The 21,649-nt window shown below is 40.9% G+C and overlaps 1 long non-coding RNA gene across 1 annotated transcript in view; it reads right to left on the reverse strand.

Moving 5' to 3' along the window:
• Positions 1–534: 534 nt before the first annotated feature.
• The window catches only part of LOC122797275, a 162,107-nt gene continuing 140,992 nt past the window's right edge, over positions 535–21,649 (reverse strand). Inside the window, exon 3 of the long non-coding RNA XR_006364043.1 lies at positions 535–688. This is a non-coding gene — a long non-coding RNA (uncharacterized LOC122797275). The remainder of the gene's footprint in view (positions 689–21,649) is intronic.

Raw genomic sequence — 21,649 nt, forward strand, 5'->3', positions numbered from 1 at the left:
CTTCTACAAAATCCTGAAGTTTAAAGTCAGCTAAATGCTATCCACTTGCTTCTCAAAAGTCTTCTGTTTGACTGAGGGAACCATACTACTATCACCAACAGAACAACTCTGTTCTCCCTCCATTGCTGTACAGCTTCTCCTAGCAGCCTTCTCACCAGAAAGAGAAGCAGGAGGTACAACCACAAAATGTTCTGCCTCACAACAAAAAGAATAGGGGAAGTTCCCCAATGCCCTAGCCAAATTTTCCCTAGTAGTATAAATACCACCTTGGGTCACCCCTCAAAAAAGGCTACTAGCATACTGGGCCTAACCCAGTCAACAAAGGATAGATAGATAGATAGATAGATAGATAGATAGATAGATAGATAGATAGATAGATAGATAGATTAGAATACTCACCATGGTCAGGATCTAATGTCATCTAGCAGAATTAATTATTTTATGTGGCCCTTTAATATGTAATCAGGTAAGGAAACCAGTGAGTGCAGAAACAATGTAACTTATTTTACTGAAATATACAAAAAAAGTGAACAGTTAGGCAATGACATTATATTTTTATTTACTGAGGTCATCAGTCTGTTTTTGCATTGAGTTTAAACAGCTTCCAGCCTACTTGACTGCTTTGTTGCTTGTGGTTTTTCGATGAAGGAATTATACAGACTGTGTTCAGATGCCTTTGCTAAGGAACCTGGAAGAGAGAGCGAGAGGGGGGCATATTATTTGCTAGAAAGCATTCCTCAGGTTCTAATTTCTATATTAAAACAAACCTGGCCACAGGCCACATCCTGGGGCACAGAGTTAACCTAACAATAAGATTTAAGAATTGGTTTACAGACTTACCCCAAACAATAAGGTTTAAGAACTGGATTACAGACTAACCTCTAACAATAAGGTTTAAGAATTGGGTTACAGGCTTACCCCTAACAGTAAGTTTTAAAAACTGGGTTACAGACTTACCCTAACAATAAGTTTTAAGAAGTGGGTTACTGATCTACCCCTAACAATAAGGTTTAAAAATTTGGTCAGAGACTTACCCCTATCAATAAGATTTAAGAATTTACTTACCGACTTACCCTAACAATAAGGTACAAGAACTGGGTTACAGACTTCCCCTAACAATAAGGTTTAAAAATTTGGTTCTAGACTTACCTCTAAAAATAAGTTTTAAGAATTGCTTTACAAAAACATCAACATTGCACGGAGTCAGCTGCATGAAATTTAATGAATGGCTACCAGGAAATTCCTTCTTTTGAATCATTTTATTAATTTTTCAGCAAGAGACATGAATAAATGTTACTTGTAAAACTTTAGACACAGTTAAGTAAGAAGCATACATAATTATGTCTACCAGCAGCACTTCCTTCGGCTGTAAAGTGTTCCATTATAAAACAGTATACCAAAAACATCATCAAACACATGAAGCTTCTTGAATTCCTGATATCAACCCTTTTGTACTGCACAACTTAATGTGATAATTTTCTGTTTCATGCCATTCCTCAGGAAAGAATAACTCAGAATATGCCAAATTATACAACTGTAAACTGCATGGGCTACAGCATGACCTTCACTCCGGAATTTTAGGATGCTCACTGTCTGCATACTCTTCATGGTTTCCAAGATGTGGTTAGCTCAGGGTAAATCCTATACTGGCTTCTTCATTTAATGACTTACAGTGGACCTTGTAGAACTCCAAACTTACCTGGGCAAATGAAAGCAATAACATAAAGATCCTACCCACAGAAAAATTATGCTAAAATGTTACTGATCCATCTACAGATAGCCCCTCAAAACAAAATGCTACCATCATTAAAAGTCATTTAGCAGAGATAAACTACCAAGCACAGAAATGCCCCAAAAACAAAAATGAACCTGTATGTCCATTAAAAAAACACCAAAAAAATGGTGACAGCTTGATAGCACAACATGTTTGGGAAGTTAATACAAAGAATACCAGCAATTTTTCCTTTTTTTAGAACTGGAGCCAAATCACTTGAAAGGAGAGTTAGGGTTATGCCATTTACTTTGCTGACAATGCGATTTATTTTTGCATTTCACACCTTGTTATATAACATAATAAACTACACACACACACACACACACACACACACACACACACACACACACACACACACACACACACACACGCACACACACACAAAGCATAATTAGTTTAAGGCCAGATTGAACTTGCATTCGTAAGCACCAGGAAAAATAAATATACCAGCTCGTAGTTCGGCTTACTTGCATTTGTTCGTTGTAGTTCAGCTTAAGTAAATATCCAGCTCACACTCGGAAAAATAAAAAGCATACCAGCTTACAGACTGGCTTAAGTAAATATCCATCTCGCACTCAGAAAAAAATAAAAAGCCTACCAGGCTACCAGCTTGCACTGGCTTGATATCGAACAGCAAGCCAGCCAGGAAAGCCCTTGAGCTCAATTCTGACTGGCTGATGTGGCTGACAGCGCTGATGTAATCGCACATGTGATGATGTAAGCTCCGAAAAGCGTGGAAAATTAAAAACCCTGGAAAAAATTGGAAATGAAGGGGTGCCATTCAGGAATCATGGCACCCCATTATGTGGACCCCAAAACTTGGTAAAAAATGAGTAATTTGGGACAGTTGGGAGGTCTGAACCTTGTATCCTCATCACACAAAACAGTTCATTAGCAGAGCTTTATTTCTGTGTGCTACTACTAGACACCAGGGATACAATATGAATATTACCTTGTCATTGAAAAAAGTTAAATTAAAACAGTGGGAAACGTTCTGATACCTATCCCAGTGGCACAAGAAGCAGTTCACTATCAATGTAGAGTTTTAGTCCTCTACTCTAACTGAGGAGGGTTTGCATTCAGATGAATTTTCTGAAGTATAATAAGCATGAAACACTTAATGGCTCCCATTACTGGCTGACTGTAATAGTTTGTGAATTATGAAGAACAGAGCAGGGGCAAAATCAGGAGCATTTGTGAAGGATGGGGTATGTCCATTTGTGGGGAGCTACCATACCTCTAAATGGCTGTGCTAAAGACTTCCAGACAAAGTCAGGAAGAACACTAAATGACATCTGGGATTATTTTATTACTTGGAGTCACTTAAAAGATGACAGAGCAACAGATCTAGCATCACAATGCAGTTTTGAAACAATAAGAATGTACTGACTATAATCATCTGCAATTTATAAGGGGCAGGGAAGCAATACAAGCTACAATAATGATATTCTGCAAACTAAGAGACAGATAAGAGGTATGACATAGTGTCTGTGTGTGTGTACAATAGAATGTGTGTATAGATGTGGGAGAATGGCTGAGTGGAGTACCTGTGCCAACAGGATGCACAGGCTGACAGAAGTGATTACCAGAAGAAAGTGCTGATTAGCATGAGTGGTAACATTCAGTGACATGCAGATTAGTTAACAATGAGGCCTCTCCTCATTGCAGCTAATATATCTTTTGAATTGCATTTTCCACAATCATGGAAACAACCCCCTTTGGCCACAGCTCTCAGCACCTGCTGTGAAGTTCTTTCTGAATCTCACGAATTGTGTATATATTTATATATGTACACACACACACACACACACACACATATATATATATATATATATATATATATATATATATATATATATATATATATATCCACATATAGGTTCCCTACAATCTATCAAGATGTCAACATTTAGAAGGGAAAAAACTGTACAGCTGATCAAAAAGCAGTTGATCGCACATACTGGCTTTTTCAATATGAGATCGTGGTACGGCTGGGATCGGGGAATTTGCCCTTTCCCCACTATCCTGCAATGTTGGAGTTGGCATATGCAATTAGCAGGGGGTGTTGGGGTGAGGTTGGGTTCACCCCCTTGCAAATAGACACAGTTGTATTCTAAACACCATGCTATTCAGCACAAGAAAATCTAGAGATTTTGCATTTTTATATCACAGGTATGCTCTAATGCAGTAATGCCTCTTCAAAAACTGTTCAGTATTTAAGTATTTTTTTTTTTGTTAATGAGGAGACATAAAAAAGTAAGACTTTTTGACATTTCTCAACAAACTTAAACTAAAACAAAACTTGACATCAGGGTACTACAGATACAAAAGTTGTTCAGCATTCATCTGTGTGCAAAATGGGAGGGGCTAAAAATATGGTACACTGCTTAGGGCTAGTATGTGGGAAGGAGTTAAGCTGAAAAATCATGTAGGTGGGATTTAGAGGCCTGTTGAAACACTGTGGTTCGTGTGGTATGTTACTGCATAGTATTGATGACTTTGGTTCAAAGTAATGCAAATGTGCATAAACACATTCACAGGAGCTGGTGTATGATTCAAATTACACCTCTGTGTACAAAAACCTGATCCTGCTATATGCCATTACTAGTCCAATGATCAGGACTACCATCCATCCAGCCAGCCATCCATCCATCCATCCATCCATCCATCCAGAAAGGCCTGACAGTGTCCTTCCAAAGATATGTCCTAGTATTTTGAGGCACATGGCTGCCTGACTACATCAGAATTTTCCTCTGTAGTCAATCACCCAGCACTGAATTATTTCTATTAACTTCTGACCAGGGCTCTATATGTTTGTCATGTCTGCACATGTATGTAAAAACAGTCATGCATTCATTTGTTCACAGTTCCTTGCTTATGTTTTGTGGAAAATACATCATATATGGTTACAGTTACCCATGCTGCCATTCCTCTCTTTTGCTGTTTCTCTGCCATAGGCAGTAAAGTCAATAAACTAGCCACTCATACCACTGAAATGATCCAACTGTCAAGGCTACTGTACTCTATCCAATGACAAAGTTATATGTTAGTTATTACTGTACACATGAGTAAGCAAGAAAAAGAAATTATGTACTCACCATAACGTTCCATGTTTGTTGTCCATCTCGCCGTTCATTCTTACAATGATGGGTTCGGAGTCGATCTCTGTTCCGACTCGGCCGAATACATAGCTGAAAATCTCAAACTTGGCTCATGGCAAGTAGGTATCCCACAATTCAGTGGTGTAATTCCCCAGATCTTGTTTGCTGCTACTACTGAATGAAATGTAAAACTATATACATATATACCTATATATGGATCCCCTACACTACACCGACACACCACAAACCCGACAGCCAAAACGCCGACACCACAGAGTACCGACAGTCCACATTACTGAACACCGTAACACCGACTCACAAAACACACACAGAAACATCAACGTAAACCACACCAAGCATTCTGACACACTACTACACAAAATTACACACATCAACTAAACTATCACAACTTAAACATAAACAAGAACGTACCTGCAAATCACACACATCCCACTACACCGCAACATCCCATAACGCCATTACCCACGTAACTCACACATCCCATTAACCTACCCAATACCTACATGAAACAATTAAACCTATAAAAAACAAATACTTACACAAACTACAATATACCCTACTGTACGCATGTGGGGGGCTGTGCCCCCCACCCCCCCACTTATATATACCAACTCCAAGATCGCACTACAGTGAAGAAAGGGCGTATTTCTCGATCCTCACTGTAGCACGATCTCACCATTTAGACTTACCAGCAAGACTTCCTGGACACCGCTAGGCTACTGCTGCATGTGGGGAACTTGTCGGTGAAATGCCATGTCGCTATTCTGGCATTTCGGCATTCTGTGTTGTCGGTCTTCTGGTGCTGATATTGTGTTGTCGGTTAAGTGGGCTGTTGGTCTACTGAAGTAGACCCCTATATATATATATATATATATATATATATATATATATATATATATACACACACACAAATATATCCTATCCCCCATAGAAGGAGAAACAAACTGAAGAAAAAACTCCTGAAGGTAGTACAAAATCCACCAGGTCCACAAGGACTTTTTGGCAGGGGGAAGAAGGGAGGGTTCGTAAGAATGAACGGCGAGATGGACAACAAACATGGAATGTTATGGTGAGTACATAACTTCTTTGTTACGTTGTTCTATCTCGCCCTCATTCTTACAATGATGGGACAGCGTCCCTAGCACCTTTTTCCCTGGGTGGCTCATGAGAGTACACCTTTAAGAACTGTGGAACCAAAGGAGGCCCAGTCCCTGGAGGTGTGATAAAAGTATGAGGAGTGGTTCAAGTAGCTGCTGCACAAATGTTATCCATAGGAATTCTGGCTTGAAAAGGAGAGGATGTAGCCATTGCTCTAGTGGAATGAGCTTTCACTTTGAATGGTAAATCTCTGTTATTTGAGGCATAGATGTACATAATGCAGTTTGAGAGCTAGTTGGAAAGAGTAGTTTTAGAAAATGAACCACCCTTTTTGCGTCAGAAAAGGATACGAATAACTGGTCAGATTTTCTAAAATCTTTGGTCCTAGTCTATGCACATCTAGTTGATGTAATTTGTATTCTGCCCTGTTGTTGTGATTAGGAAGGAACACTGAAAGCTCAATAGATTGATTTATGTTAATTGAAGAAGAGACTTTGGGTAAAAATGATGGATTAGTTCGCAAGGATACTCTATCATTATGAAAAATCAAATATGGCAGTTTGATCGAAAGAGCTTGCAACACTGGTACTCTTCTAGCAGATGTTATAACCACTAGAAAAATGGTTTTCCAGGAAAGGAACTTGAGGTCTGGCGATGATGAGGGCTCAAAAGGTGGTAATGTTAGGTGAGACAAAACAAAATTTAAATCCCAAGGAGGAAGGGATTCCTTAAAGGGAGGTCTTAATAAGGAGGAACCTTTCAAGAAGGCTCTACACAACCTGTGAGACATTAAGTTCGAGATATAGTCACCAATGTGGAAATTTGAGATTGCAGCGAGTTGTACTCTGATAGTTGCTGCAGCTGAACCTTGTTGAAAGAGTTCCGCCAAAAATTCTAAAATAGAATGGATGGGTGCAGAAAAGGGATCAATGTTCCTGTTTTGAGCCCAAAGTGAAAATCTTTTCCATTTGCTAGAATACAGTTTTCTAGTGGAAGCTTTATGAGAGGACATTAAGATATGTTTAACTGTAGGAGTGAAATTCTGAAGCCTGACTAAATTGGGAAGTGGAGCAGCCAAGCTGTCAATTTTAGGGTGTGGCGAGAAGGATGAAGCGCCCCTGACATATGTGTCAGCAGGTCTGGAACTGGGTCCAAAGTCCAAGGCTTCTCCTGCAGATGAGGCCAAAGGAAGGGGAACCAAACTTGACGAGGCCAGTAAGGAGCAATGAGAATTATCCTACTTCCCAAGGACTGTGCTTTCTGAATGACTCTGGATATGAGAGGAAATGGAGGAAAGGCATACAGAAGTCCCGAGGGCCAATCAGGAGCAAGCGCATCTCTGGATGTCTCCCTCAGAGGGGGTATTAGGGTAAAGTAGTTGCTGCACTTGGCATTCATGGCAGTGGCAAAAAGATCGCAGCAAGGCAAACCCCATGTTCAGAAAATCATTTCCGTTACATTCTGATTGAGAGACCACTTGTGAGGCATTAAAATTGCCCTGCTCAGCTTGTCTGGTATCACGTTGTTCTTCCCCGGAATGTGCATTGCTATTAGAAAACACTGGGAAGAAACTGCCCATTGTCAAACGCTCAGGGCCTTGCGACAAAGGGGGTAAGATCTGGTTCCCCTCAGGTTGTTTATGTACCAAACCACAGACATATTGCCTGACTGTATCGCAACTGTCCCTAGAGGGAGAGAGTTGTAAAGTGCTTGCAATGCAAGAAGCACTGCTCTCATCTCTATGACATTTATATGCAAGTGGGCCTCGTGTTCTTGCCATGTACCTTGGACTGTTCTCCTCAGATAATGCACCCCCCCATCTGAGAAGTGTCCATGGTCACAGTAGCTATGGGTTGTTGTGGAACAAAGGGTCTCCCTATGATCACATGATTGGAGTGTATCCACTATCTTAAGTCATTCTTGCATGATTCTGTTATCCTGATCAGGTGAGACATAGGAAGCTCTTGAAGTGACCATTGGGAAAACAACAGCCATTGAAGGAGCCTCATGTGCATTCTGGTAAGAGGAGCCAGTGTTATCGTGGAAGCCATTGTCCCTAGCAATTTTCAAATTATCTTTGCTTTTACCTTGATCTTGGGGAGAAGATAAAGTATCTGTTGTCTGAGTGCTACAACTCTTTCTGTTGGAAGACATGCTACCATGGAAGCGGTGTCTAGATCTGTGCCTACAAATGTAATATGTTGACAGGGCAACAAGGCAGATTTTTGAAAGTTGACTGTTATACCCAACTGAGTGCAAACATCCAACGTTAGATCCCTGGCTTGTTGGAGTAGATGCTTGGTGGTGGCAGATAGGAGTCAGTCATCAAGATAGGGAAACACTTGGAATCCTAGACATCTCAGGTGAGCCTTGACTACTGCCATGCATTTGGTGACCACTCTGGGGGATGTAGTGAGACCAAAGGGCAGAGCTTGAAACTGGTAGTGACTGGCTCCCAGTCAGAATCGTAAGTATCTTCTCGATGTCCTGTCCATTTTTATGTGGTAGTAAGCATCTTGAAGGCCTATCAAGCACATTGAATCGTCTTTAAAAAGGGAAGTATAGACTGCAGTGTCACCATTCAGAACTTTGACTTCTTGACAGATTCATTTAATTTGCTTAGGTCTAATATGGGTCACCAGTCCCCTGTTCTTTTTGGCACCAAAAAGAATATTGAGTAAGTTCCATATCCTATTTGGTCTGTGGGGATGTCTTGGATGACTATTTTTGCAGCAACATTTGAATCTCTATAGTTGCTTGCTCCATTAGATTGAGTGGAACATCTGGGATTGTTCTGGTCTGTAGAACAGGATGGGAGAATGGAATGGGGTATCCTCTGGATATTATTTGTAGTACCCATTTGTCTCTTGTGATAGTTTGCCAGGCTTCTGGGTACATGGATAAACATCCCCCGACTGCCTCCAAAGTAGGGTAGTCGGGCTTCTTTTCAGGAGTGCTGAAAAGGGTGCCCGGGAAAGGAATCATGGTTACCCTGGTTCTGTGAGCCCCCTCTGCCTCTGGGGCGGCATCTACCATTGTTACCTCCCCTTCTGCTCCTGAGGAAGGAATCACCCTGTGCATCCTGGAAAACTCTCTGGGATCTTTTGAACCACATTTTCCCACTCTTCTGACATTTAGGATAAGGTCTTGAAGGTACAAAAAAACTTACTCCAAAGGCAGAGAGAGTTTTTCCTTCCTGCTCGCATCGGGTGAGAGTGTCTTTTACTTTGGGTCCAAAGAGTGAGAAACCATCAAAAGGGGCATTAGTAAAAGTAGACTTAAAGGGCTCCGCAAAATTGCACAAGCGCATCCAGGAGTGTCTCCTGAGGGAAACTCTGGAACCCGCTGCCCTGCTCGCTCCATCAGCTGAGTAGGATATCAGCCTAATGGAGGAGTTGGCAATGGAATTTAAGGTGGACAACCGAGAGGAGACCTTCTCATTCACCCACGCTAATGTACCTTGTGTAGAGTATCTCTTCGCTTTTTCAGAAGATCTCTTTGTAGCCTTGTAAAGTGAGATAGGTAGTTTAGCAATCAGAGTGAAAATGTTGCTGACGAAAAGACATGCTTCCCATATCTGTCCATCATTTGAGAGTCTTTGTTTGGAGGATGAACAAATGAGGATGTCTGTGAAAGTTCCTTCTTAGTGGCTGCTTCCACTGCCATAGCATCTACAGGTACCCCCTTAGTGAAAAAATCCTTTCCCGAAGGAGCTGACAAGAATTTGTTGGGCCTCTGAGGGACTGGTTCCATTGTGTCAGGTGACTCCCATGCCTTTCGACTAACCAGGTCCATTAGCTCATCGAAAGGCGGAGACACCCAGGAGGCTGAATTTTGAGACCCGAAAGCCTTCAGGTGCACTGACTTCAACTCAGAAGGAGTGGTGGCCTGCCAGCCGCCTCTCTGCTTCAGAATCTCTAGAATATCTGCAAATGAGATATCAGCAGAGAATGACTATGGGGACCCTTCCAACTCCTTGAGGTCAGTGTCTGAAGTGACAGACTCATCTGGGGAGTCTACATGCTTCTTCTTGCAAGTTTTCTTCTGAGCTAGCTCCTCAGAAGTATATTCTAGGGAGGCCTCAGGGGAGAGGGGTTCACCCAATGGGGGATCATGAGGCTCTGGATCTCTGCTGTCCTGTGGAATGGGTGGTGCCATGACAGTAGCTTGTGCCTTAGGGGGAAGAGTGCGAGTATCCTTCTGTGGCAGTGTATGGGTAGACAACACACTCCTCATCAGCTCAAAGGTGGAACCCCCCAGCTCTGAAAATTCCCTCAGCTCCGAGGAGACAGAGGAAAGCACTGGAAGCAGCGAGATCAGACCCAAGGCTGATGTGGGAGCTGAGCTAACCCGGGCCAATGCTCCGAGGGGTAGGCTTGGCCCGAAGAAGATTGGGGCTGAGAGCCCCCCCATGGCCGACCAGGGAACCCTGGCTCCCAGACTCTCCGGATGGCACCGAGAGAGTCGGAGCAGAAGTCGGCTCCGTGAACACCGAAGGGGTCTCGGAATCGATGGATCCACAGTAAGTGGTACCAAGCACTCTGGCTCCGATGGTCCAGCTTGGCTCGGAGGAGGAACAACAGTGGGTACAATTGGTACAGCAGGCTCTGAGACCAATTGGGTCAGAGCCGAGAATAATTTAGTTAACGCCAGCAACTTCAAGAGTCTGCGCACCACCCGTTCCACGTTATCGTCAGATAAGCTTCTGGTGGACCTGGAGGATAGGGATGGAGAGCGAGACCTATGCAGAATGGGAGATCTCAATGTCAGAGAGACCGGAGAAATATCCATGGACCGGCTCCAAGAAGCGGTGTCTTGTGGCTCCGAGGACTTTGGAACGGAAGAACCAGGTTTGTCAATTAGTATAACCTCCGATGGCTCCAAGGACTGTGGAGCTGAGGAGGTAGTTGCCTTGGAAATTTTTGGTAACTTGACTGGCGGCTCCGACTGAGCCGATGATGCAGGTGAATGTTTTTTCTGGGATTTTTCCTTTTTGGAAAAAGGAGAAGAAGAAGAGGAAGAAGAGTTGTGGATAGCTTCCTCAAAAGTTGGATTTAAGAGCCCTTTAAGGATCAATTTGTTTCTCCTTTCTTGTAGAACCCTTGCACTGAAGAAATGACAAAACGTACAATCCTCTTGAAGATGAATTGCTCCAAGGCAATACACACATATTACATGTCCGTCTGCAAGAGACATTTTTTGTGAACACTTCTGGCATTTTTTAAAGCCCGAAGGCTTATGTTCCCTCTCTTTTGTGTCTTTAGACATGATAAGATCAGACCACAACAATACTACAAGAAAGTTTTAACTATTAAACTGCTAAAAGTAGACTAAGTAATAAACTACGGGAAACATGAAGGAGAGAGACAACAAGGGAGTAAAATAGGGCCTCTAACTGAAACGGCCCTATTTTCTACACAAAACAACACACTAACTACAAGCCCTCTAACTTAAACAGGCAAAGAGCTCTCTAACTTAAACGAGCTTCTAATAAACTACGACAGATACAACAACCACTATGAGAGATAGTTTGTCCTATGAAACGATGGCCAAAGGCAGCACCAAAGGGGATAAAACTATAACTATTCAACTATAATACAAGAAAAGGCACAAGAAATTTAGATATAACTAAATACTAAGCTAACTATTATAAAATAAAACAGTACTACAGGAAATATGAAAAATATAAAGAAATTTTATCACAACTTAGCCACGGCCAAGATGAGAGCATCCAACATCGTAAAGCAGCAAACGAGATCTGGGGAATTACACTACTACATTGTGGGATACCTACTTGCCACAAGTCAAGTTTGAGATTTTCAGCTATATATTCAGCCGAGTTGGAGCAATGATCAGCTCCAACCTCATCATTGTAAGAATGAAGGTGAGATAGGACAACATAACATCGCATATTAATGGGCCTTTTATCCTGAATTAATTTTCTATATGCTTTGTCTCCTCTGATGTCTGCCAGACATCAACTCCTATTTCCTGAACTGGCCTATTTGTTCCTCTTTAGACAGAGATAGCCACAAGCAGCCATCATCCAGCCAGCCAGCAGGGTCTTCTTAGTAATGCCCTAACCCCTTCCCTGGACAAGGCACATGTGGTCCATATCTCCACAGAAGTCACTATGCAATCCTGATGCAGGTGAATGCTTCTGCACATCTGCAGTGAAGGCTATCACTAGGTGGCTTGGGAAGCCATATCCACATCCCACGGACACTTCTATGTCTGCTACCTTGCGACCTGCACTACCACTACCCTCCCAAAGTACAAGTACACACATAGTCTTCCTACCCCAACTAAAGCAGGTTCCTGAGCTGCCAATCAAACTCAGGTCACCTGGATTCTATTTATAGCTTTAGGTCTCTATGACAATGACTCTGGCTGTTTTTCTTAATGTTGTACAGAGAAACAGAGTAAGGTTCAGTGCCAAGTAAAAAAGACTTTAAGGGAACATGCATAATATTATTTTTGCTACATGAATATTCAGAGCGGATCGTGCATATGAGGTACGTGCACATTCCTACTGTCTAGTGTAACTCAGTCACAATAACTGTCTGGTGTATATTTCTCAGCAGTCATATGTATATTTAATGAACATTTGGATTCAGTGCTTCTCTCTCACCAAAATTAGGTATAATACCACAGTCATGTTTCTGCAGGGAAACTGATCTCCAGTTTTTTCAATGGAAGGAACCAAATATGTGGAAGGAGTGGAGGAAGTAGGAACACATTTCCTGTCAGTGTTGCAAGAACTGCATTAATGCTGCTGAAGTACCATTGGACTTGTTAGTATAATAGTGCCAGATCATGGGGCTGCACAACAGGCAACAATTCATTTAAAAGTGAATCTTTACTCACTTGAGCTCTACATTCTCTCCACACCAAAGGGAATCAGCACACTGTAGTTTTAGTGCACCGCAAACATTTCTGAATCCCTATCTTTTAACTACTGCTATTTTTATACATATACCATGCATTTTTCTGTAATGGGCAAAAATATTGAAAATAATTTATTTCACTTTCTTATACTTATTTCATCCTACTGATTTTTCTCCGGACTTTCAGGAAATCAAACTGATTCTCCGGTAGTCCGGAAGTCTGTACAAACTGTACATTCTGTTCAAAAAAAAAAAACAGAGGATCGAGTTAATCGAAACTGACGTACTATTTTTTTTTTTTACAATTACAGCAAATCAGCCAAAAGCAGGCAGCGAGCAAAAAAAAAGAGGGCCCTGCTGTGTGTGCTGCAGTGACATTCACAAAACAAAAAGCGTTATGTATAGAGGGGGGAGGGGGGTGGGGTGGACGGCTGGTGATGAGGGGTGTGGTTTTGTCTCGGTTTTAGCCCGAAAGCGAAGGTGGCAACCCTACTACTGAGTGTTGCTGAGAAGCTACAGCCTATCCCAACACTCAAGAGCTATAAGGCAGAGAAATAAGTCTGTCACTGCAAGCACCCTTGTGGGCAATCTGGGAATCATCAGCTCAACTACAACTGTCTTTGTCATGTAAGAGGAAACTGCAGGACCAACTAAAAGACAAATAATTAGAAGAACAACATTCAGACTCTGCAACAAAAGCATTCCAGCTGGGGACCAAATGCTGAAAGCCAGCAATTCCAACTGCTGTAAGGGCACATTTTCCTATATTTTGTACTTGATGTTTTTATTTTACACAAATACCTTATGTTGTAACAATAATAATATTAATAATAGTAATGACAAACTTTGGCATATCCAAAATAGACACAAGTTAGATAACTATATTTGAATCCCATGGGTTTGCTATCATTTTTATCTGTACTACACAGAAGTTTTGTTTCTCTCCTGAGCACTGTCTTTTTTTTTTTTCCAAAAACTTTTTATTTGTTTGAGCAATATAATAACAAACAAGTATACAGCCAGTAGTGTGAAGTTAATATATAAGGTATAAGCGTACAGGCTGAACATATAGACAAAACCTAACAAATTATATACAATATTTACAACATAATAACGAAGTTAACAATAGTGCTACCAAGATAGAGTAGAAGTAAAATGAAGATGGGGTATAATATATGTCTCAAATCAAATCAAAGGTCTTAGGGCTGTTATTCACTAAGAATGAGGTCAAGAGCTTTATCCCAAACCTTTTTGAAGAGGTTAACTTTCTTGGGGCCTTTCATGATAAGTTTCTGTGCAGAAATATGTGTGAGCGCCAAGTCTTTAAAGTTTTTCCAACAAAGTTTAGTACGATCTGTCCAATTTTTAGTGATATATAATTTCATAAGCGAGCACAGAATAATCAATATATGTATATCAAGCTTGGAAAGATTAGTAGTAGGAATATGGAGAATTGCTATTTCCCAGGAGAGGGTCGATTTATGGTAGCCCATTTTCTCGAGACGGACTTTCAGGGAAGACCAAAGTTTATGAGTGTGGTTGCAGGACCATAGGATATGAAACAGGTCTGCTTTAGGAGCGGAGCAGCAAGGACAGGACGGGGATTTTTTTTAATCAAATTGTAAGGAGTGTAGTATGCGTTGTTACTGATCATTAGTTGGGTGTAAAAGAGTTTTTCAAAAGGGGAGAAATCTAAGGTATTTTTTATAGCAGAGAGTTTTTGTTTCTCTGACAGATGAGAGTTGTAATTGTCCCAATAGTTAGAGAAAAGATCCTGAGCACTGTCTTGTTCTCTGCAGCTCAGAGGAACAGCTACTTCAGGTGGAGTTGAAATGTCTTGTGTTATTATTCATGACTGTAGCTGTACAGGATTGGCAGAATAGTGAATGGCTGAAGAGGAGTAAGTATTGCTGGCAATACAGTAGACTGTGTGGTGAAGCAACAGTCAAAGAATGAAGCTCCCAATTTACAGGTAAATCTATGTCACCATCCTCAACTACAGCCTTGACTTTGGGTACTGAATGGAAGGAAGAACTCACCAAGAAAATATGAGCTCAAAAAGCAGGGTGGTAACTGGATGAGCAAAATAGGTAGGATGGCAAAAGAAACCCAACGAACCTTGGATCCTGGTGTGTAAAAGTTCTCCTTTATTGAATAGAACCAACAAAATCCCGCACAAAGTAAAAAAAAACGACAACGACTAAGCGCTTTCACCCTAGTAGATAGGGCATCTTCAGAGTAATGGAAGGAAGAACTCACCAAGAAAATATGAGCTCAAAAAGCAGGGTGGTAACTGGATGAGCAAAATGGGTAGGATGGAACAAGTGAGCAATGGTAGATCTCCTTTCTGAGGGAAGAGTGTAGGGGCTGTTGCCACTGAGGTCCCTTCTAATGGAGATTGATTAACAAGGTTCTTGAGATGCATATTATCATAGTATTAGGCGGGATGGGTAGATTATTGGCTAAATGCATGGATGCATGGCTGAGATGTCTACAGATTCTGACTGCTTATTGCCCTGTTGGGAGTAGTGTAATTTTCCCCGAGTTTATGACTCCAAAAGTGCTTCTCAGCTACTATATGAAGTCCTCCACCCTAACTCTGTCCTTTCTTGAAGGAATGAATGGATCATCAGGGGAGAATTGAGAAATAATAATTGATGTTATATACATGTACACACACACATACAAATATATATATATATATATATATATATATATATATATATATATATATATATATGTTATTTTGTGTGTGTGTGTTGCTAAATGACTGACTGCAAAAAAATAAAGTGTTTATTTTCCTTTTGTGACCAGTACAATATGGAGTATGAGTGTTTTTGTAGCTTTTCATGTCGTGCAGTTTGGGTAGATACACATATATGCACATGCACACCTACTCACACACATGCATGTTATTTATATATATATATATATATATATATATATATATATATATACATATACATATATGTGTGTGTGTATTGTATTATATCTTGCAGACTCTAGAGGCTTTGCTTAAGATTTAAGTGAACTTAATTTACACTGTGATAAGGAAGTCATTTAAAAATAAAACGACTTAGGCGTCAGGTAATGGTGGAATGCTGAACAAATGACAGTTTGCTCACGCCATGTGGAAAAAGTTGTATTCTATGAACTACAGCTTCATACAAACAATTTTTTGTTGAAAAGATCAGCTGCTGTTTACAATGGATGTCTCATAGTAAAAAATAAAATCTGAGTTAGTGAAGAGCAGAGTGTGTCAAGCAAATGTGAAAACATACTTATCATCCATGGTGCAGCATAGTACCTCCATGATGATGGAACACAAAATAAGCAGTGGAAAGGGAGATAAAACGTCCCAGTAACTTTATTAAATATAACATAGGAAAAACTTTCTAATACTGTGAACCATTTGGAAAATCATATGACCAAAACCGAAGCAAAACTGTGTGAAATGGAGACAACTCTTACATGGCATTCAGACACAATTCCTGATATACAACAGGTACATAGGCAAGCCCAAACCTATATTATGGACAACTATGTGCATATGAAACAAAGAAAACTGAAACTAGCAGATCAAGAGGATCAGGTACACATGAAGATCTTACTACTCACTGGAATACCTGAGAAGAAAGAGGGGAAGGATTTGGTGGACCTGGTTTGTGTCCTGTTGTCAGATGGATAGGGATGGTCCAAGAGAAGGTGGTAATTGAAAGGGCTCTTCATTCATTTTCCCAGGGAAAGCAACTGGAAATATGAGGCTAAGCCAAGTGATTGTTCATTTTATAATGTATAATTTAAAGCAAAGAGTTCTGGCAAAATTATGTCAGCCAGGGAAGAAAATACTGTGTGGAAACTCAAGACTATTTGTTGAATAAGACTATGGTATCTAAATCCATAAAACAAATGTAGTTTCATCCCAGCCATCAGACAATGCACAGCTGAGGCTGAAGTTCAACTTTAGTTTATCCTGCATATTTTAAGATGTTTTATTCATAAGGAGTTAAAACATATTAAGACCAGAGCAAGCTCTGCAGCATGCAACTGCAATAAGTAGGCACAGCATGCTTCTCTCATAACAGGGAATACGGCCCCTTTGAATCTGAGTCATCTGCACTGACTGAGACAGTGGTTAGAACACTGCCTTTTCTCCTATTTAAACAGAAAATTCAGAAGGATAAAGCATTGGACTTGGGGAAGGGAAAATAACCTATACATTGTTACTTTCGTATTTGCACTGCAATGATTACCACATTGTCAAGAGTTTTAGGAAAAGATGTTTATTATTTTAATGTTAACATGGAGAGTGTATTTTGGTAACTGTTTGCAAGAGATGCAGGGTAGTTTCTGGATGCTTATGCAGGGCTACTTAGTAAAACATTTTGCAGACTGTCACCCAGTTGAAAAGCACAATGCTGGATGGCTAAGTAGGGGTGAGGGGGTTGTTTAAACTGGTATGAAACAGTACATTTTTCCTGTGGTGCATGGGATCGATCAGACTTTTGACAGGCTTACTGATAAGCCTTCAGGCTATGACTTGGAAACAGTATCTGACCTGGGAAGAGTTATTTGGTTCTTAGGCTATGGTGGAAGCAAGAATAAGTGAAACTTTCATAATGAACACTACACTAGATTAAAAAATATACATAGTTTGAGTAAAATTAAGTTTAAGTGTTCTTTTTTTTATTAGAAGTAGCTACATTAGAGGCAAGGTTAAAGTTATGGCTACCAATTCAAAGAAACTCACTTAGGGCATGAAGTGGGCTCAGAGATGAGATAGTTTATGTAATGACAATGTCATGGTTGGTTATGGAAGGACATCACAAGAAGGATGATTAGAGTTCATGTGGGAACTAAATATATGGCTGTGAACAAAATAGCTAAGCTAGGCAAGAGCATTATCAGTAACCAGGGTAGACTTCCAGGGGGCAGTAAAAAGAGACTACCAAGGGTGTTGCCATTTATTTATTTATTATTTATTTATTCCAGTTTGGTGACCGGGGAGGTCCACTGGGCTCGAGAGCCCATTTGCAGTGGTGGCCCGGGGAGAAAAGCTCCACAATACAAAGTTACATTACATACAGAATTACAAGAAAAATATTTGCATTGCAATCAACAAGTAGTATAACAATCAACAGGTAGTATTACAGTCAAAACAGGTATCATTCAGTAAAGACAGCAAAACTATTGAACATTTTTCAAGAGAAAGACAGGCATACAGCATAATGGCTGGATGTTACTGTTTAGTTACATTTATAATCTACATATACGAGAGAAATTAGGAAGGTATGAAGGTTAGCCAGGAGAGGAGGAGGAGCAGAGCGTAGGCGGTATGAGTTGAAGAGTGCAGTAACATTTCCTGTGAAGAAACAGGTAAGAATGAAGTTGTGTTTTGAAGGTGTGTGGATTGTCACAGGTCCTCAGAGTAGAGGGCAGGGCATTCCATTTTTTGGCTAAGGAAAAAGGAGAGTAGAAGCTGACCAGCTGGGTGCTTGGGTTTTTGGATGATTATAAGGTTTTGGTGAGTAGATCTAAGGGGTCTAAGGGGGGGTATATGGTTGTAGGATATTAGATAATGCAGGGCAGCTAGTAGGCTAGAATAATAATTTGTGGGCTGTGACGATTTGGAGGAAGTCAAGTTGATTAGGGAGTTCAAGCCAATTTAAAGAGTGTAGGGAGGTGCAGTGATGGGAGGAGGATTTTGCCTTGGTAGCGAATCTGGAAATTTTGTTGTAGCATACTTCCAGTTTGGAGGTGAGGGTGGAAGATAGATTGGTAAGCAGAGGAGCGCCATACAAAAGAGAGGGGAGGAGATAGGTAGTGGCCAAAGTTTGTCTGGTGGAGGGAGTGAGGAACTGGTTGTTTCTGTAGAGTAGGCCAAGTTTTATGTGGGTTTTCTTGATGTTAAGTTGGATGTGAGTATTGAATTTTTGACCCCCAGGAGTTTGGCAGAGGGAATGACTTCGATAATGGAATTGTTGAGGCTGGTAATTTGAAGTGAGATTTTATCAATAGGCGTGGATTTTGAGGGAGTGAATAGAAGAATCTTAGTTTTGTTAGCGTTTAGTGAGAGGTGGTTTTGGTGCATCCAGTTTTCAGTAGTTGAGAAGGCAGTTTGAGTTAGAGACTGAAGATCAGATAGGTTAGAGGTGCAGCGGATCAAAATGCAATCGTCTGCGTATTGAACAATTTTGGTATTGTGTATGGCTTTGTAGAAATCGTTAATAAAGATGTTAAATAGCAAAGGGCCTAGTATGGAACCTTGGGGTACTCCTGTAGGGGTGGGGAGGAAAATGGAGGAGGCCTGGCTCCATTTGACAGCTTGGGACCTGTGAGAAAGACAGCTGGAGAACCAGGAAAGAGTTTTTTGGGAGATGTAGAGATTCGATAGATGATTTAATAGATGGGTGTGGGAGATGGTATCGAAAGCTTTAGATAAGTCTAGTAGAACAGCTGAAACTATGTTACCAGAGTCTCGAGCTAGATTGACAGAATGTAAGAAGGATAGAAGGGCTGTGTTGGTACTGTGTCCAGGGCGGAAGCTGTGTTGGGTAGGAGAGAGTAGCTGGTGTTCAGTAAGGAATGGCATGAGCTGCAGGTGTATGCATTTTTCAAGAAGTTTAGAGATTGGTGAGAGGATGGCTATAGGGTGGAAATTGGACACATTACAGTTTTTACCACCCTTGTGGAGTGGTAGAATAAATGCAGAACACCATAGTATGGGTACATGGGACTCAAGTAGTGATCTACTTATCAGGATGCTGATAGGGAGAGCAATACCGTCGGAGGCAATTTTTAAGGAGGAAGGAATGTTGTCGGGGGCATTGATGCAAGGTTTAAGTTTGGAGAGAAGCTTTTTTATAAGGTAGGTGGATACAGGTTTAAGTTCAAAAGTAGGGGGTGTAGGAGAGGAGAAGGAGGGAGCTTGAGCAGAGGGGGGTGGAGGGTTATTATTGGGGAAGGTCTTGATTAGATCAGCAATAGAAGAGGTGAAGAAGGTGTTGAATAGTTCAGCGATTTCTTGTTCAGATTTACTAGTATCAGGACATGGCTTGTTTTTTTGTACCAGGCTTGAGGAGGGAATTAATAGAGCTCCAGAACTGTTTGGGGTTTTTTGTATGATTTATTTGGAGTTTGATGTAGTAGGATTTTTTATCTTTAATGACTTGTTTTTTAGCTTGGTTTAACAGCTGTTTGTATTTAAGTAACAATTCAGGCTGTTTATGTTGGAGATAGCTTTTCCAGGTTTTATCTCTTTGTAGCATATTTTTTTTGGTTTCTTTGGTAAGCCATGGGGCGGTTTTAGCTTTAACTCTTTTTGTTCTTATTGGAGCTAGGGGGTTTAGGACAGTTAAGAATGTAGAGTTGAAATAGTCAACGGCATTGTCTAAAGGTAGGGTTTTTAGTGGGTTCCAGTTAGTGAACTTAAGGGAGTCAGAAAAGGTAGAAGGGTTAAAGTTAGCGAGGTTGCGAGTATGTAAGAGTTGGTGGGAATGTGAGAAAGAGGGTGCGGCTCTATGGGTGAAGGCAGGGAGGTGGTCTCCTAATGTGTCAGGAGTGACACCAGATTTTATTTTGTTAGGGTGAGATACCAGGATCCAGTCTAGGATGGAGCCTAGGGGGTTGGTTTTGTCAAGCCTAGTAATGGAGTTAGTGAGTTGAGTGAAATTGAACAGATTGTTTGAAATGGTAGGATTAGGGTCGATGATTTTTTGCCAGTCAATATTTACATCACCCATAATATAGGTTTCAAGTTTAATATTAGAGGAGGTCCAGGACAGGATATCTTCTAGGGTAGTAGTGTTGTTACCAGGAGGAATATAGAGGGAGATGATGCAGATATTTTTATGGTTGTTTAATTTTAGAAGGCCAGTTACAAGTTCAGCATTATTAAAGGAAGGGATAGGGTTAGGGTAGGGAGTGATGGACAAATGATTGGAGTAGATTATAGCTACACCACCACCTCTTTTACTTAGGCGGTCGGATCAGAGAGATTGATAGCTGGGGGGAAGGACTTCGGAGTCGGTTATGTGTGGTTTTAGCCAGGTTTCAGAGATGGCTACAATGTCAGGTATATTATGATTGAGCCAGGCATGAAAGAGGGTAAGCTTATTTGCTAAGCTTTGGGCATTGATGGTGAGGAATTTAAGGTATTTACTGGTGGATTTGTTGTTGGAGCTAGGGTTGTTTGTTAGAGAGATGTTTGGTCCTGGGTTGGGATGAATGTCGCCTGTTAAGCAGAGGTAATAGAGAAGGGGAATAAGTTTGTGAGGATTGTGTTTGGTTAGGAATGGATGGTAGGGGGTGGGATTGGATTTGTAGAATTTAGTAGGGATTCAGAAGAGTTTTACTTTTAAGAGAAGGATGGGGTCAGAGGGAGATAAAGAGGCAGAGATATTGTGGAAGTGCATGGAATGTAAATGTGCCAGACAGTCCCATCAAGAGGGTAAAATAATGTGTTTTGTTCATAAGCTAGATCCTCATATAGTACTTCTACAGGAAACCTATAGGAGTCAGTTGGAACACAAACATATCTAGCTTTGGATTTCCTATAGTAGTTTTTACATCCAATCTGAATATCAGGAAAAGGGGGTTAGTGATACTCATGAGTAGGAAGGTAAAATGTCAGCTAACTGACTGTAAGGTGGGCAGGGAAGGCTGGTATGTCATAGGAGGAGTGCCAGGTCCATAACACCCCCATCCAAGCGTCTGTTCTCTGATCTGGTGGTCCTTCCCCCCCTAAAGAGGAGCACCAGGTCCTAATA

The sequence above is a fragment of the Protopterus annectens genome, chromosome 3.part0, assembly GCF_019279795.1.
Source record: "Protopterus annectens isolate FY-2018-M chromosome 3.part0, PAN1.0, whole genome shotgun sequence".
NCBI classification, from domain to species: domain Eukaryota; kingdom Metazoa; phylum Chordata; order Ceratodontiformes; family Protopteridae; genus Protopterus; species Protopterus annectens.